Source organism: Schistocerca serialis, unplaced genomic scaffold, assembly GCF_023864345.2.
Source record: "Schistocerca serialis cubense isolate TAMUIC-IGC-003099 unplaced genomic scaffold, iqSchSeri2.2 HiC_scaffold_1362, whole genome shotgun sequence".
Taxonomy (NCBI): domain Eukaryota; kingdom Metazoa; phylum Arthropoda; class Insecta; order Orthoptera; family Acrididae; genus Schistocerca; species Schistocerca serialis.
The window spans coordinates 39,813,841-39,816,002 of record NW_026047583.1 but is presented as its reverse complement, the minus strand read 5'-3'; positions in this window follow the sequence as shown (position 1 = coordinate 39,816,002).

Sequence of the window (2,162 nt, the reverse complement as noted above, 5' to 3'; positions counted from 1 at the left end):
TCTTCTTACTGACCAGTCCTGTGACACTAGTATAGATTCCGCTGCTTCACTTCAGGTTTACTGTATCCCTTGGAAATTCTTATTGACGATGAAACACAGAAATTGCATTGGAATTAAATACAAATGGCACAATGCCGACTTAAGAACATGAAGTAGGACACTTCTTACTGACTATGTTTTGAACCATTCCTGTGACACTAGTTATAGATTGCGATGCTTCACTTCAGGTTTACTGTATCCCTTGGACCTTCTTATTGACGATGAAACACAGAAATTGCATCGGAATTAAATAAAAAAGGCACAATGCCGACTTAAGTACATGAAGACCGACACTTCTTACTGACTTTGTTTTCAACCATTCCTGTAACACTTGTTATAGATTCCGATGCTTCACTTCAGGTTTACTGTATCCCTTGGACCTTCTTATTGACGATCAAACACAGAAATTGCATCGGAATTAAATAAAAAAGGCACAATGCCGACTTAAGGACAAGAAGACTGACTCTTCCTACTGAAAATTCCAATGACACTAGTTATAGATTCCGATGCTTCACTTCAGGTTTACTGTATCCCTTGGACCTGTTTATTGACGATGAAACAGAGATATTGCATCGGAATTAAATACAAAAGCCACAATGCCGACTTAAGGACAAGAAGACCGTCACTTCTTACTGACTATGTTTGAACCATTCCTGTAACACTAGTTATAGATTCCGATGCTTCACTTCAGGTTTACTATATCCCTTGGACATTCTTATTGACGATCAAACACAGAAATTGCATCGGAATTAAATAAAAAAGGCACAACGCTGACTCTTCCTACTGACCATTCCTGTGACACTAGTTATAGATTCCGATGCTTCACTTCAGGTTTACTGTATCCGTTGGACCTTCTTATTGACGATGAAACACAGAAATTGCATCGGAATTAAATACAAAAGGCACAATGCCGACTTAAGTACATGAAGACCGACACTTCTTACTGACTATGTTTTCAACCATTCCTGTAACACTTGTTATAGATTCCGATGCTTCACTTCAGGTTTACTGTATCCCTTGGACCTTCTTATTGACGATGAAACACAGAAATTGCATCGGAATTAAATACAAAAGGCACAATGCCGACTTAAGGACAAGAAGACTGACTCTTCCTACTGACCATTCCTGTGACACTAGTTACAGATTCCGATTCTTGACACCAGTTTTCTGTATCCCTTGGACCTTCTTATTGACGATGAAACACAGAAATTGCATCGGAATTATATACAAAAGGCACAATGCCGACTTAAGGACAAGAAGACTGACTCTTCTTACTGACCATTCCTGTGACACTAGTTTTAGATTCCGATGCTTCACTTCAGGTTTACTGTATCCCTTGGACCTTCTTATTGACGATGAAACACAGAAATTGCATCGGAATTAAATACAAAAGGCACAATGCCGACATAAGTACATGAAGACCGACACTTCTTACTGACTATGTTTTGAACCATTCCTGTGACACTAGTTATAGTTTCCGATGCTTCGCTCAAGGTTTACTGTATCCCTTGGACCATCTTATAGACGATGAAACACAGAAATTGCATCGGAATTAAATACAAAAGGCACAATGCCGACTTAAGTACATGAAGACCGACACTTCTTACTGACTATGCTTTGACCATTCCTGCAACACTAGTTACAGATTCCGATCCTTCACTTCAGGTTTTCTGTATCCCTTGGACCTCCTTATTGACGATGAAACACAGAAATTGCATCGGAATTAAATACAAAAGGCACAATGCCGACTTAAGGACAAGAAGACTGACTCTTCCTACTGACCATTCCTGTGACACTAGTTATAGATTCCGATGCTTCACTTCAGGTTTACTGTATCCCTTGGACCTTCTTATTGACGATGAAACACAGAAATTGCATCGGAATTAAATACAAAAGGCACAATGCCGACTTAAGTACATGAAGACCGACACTTCTTACTGACTATATTTTGGACCATTCCTGTGACACTAGTGATGGATTCCGGATCTTCACTCAAGGTTTACTGTATCCCTTGGACCTTCTTATTGACGATGAAACACAGAAATTGCATCGGAACTAAATACAAAAGGCACAATGCCGACTTAAGTACATGAAGACCGACACTTCTTGCTGACTATGCTTTG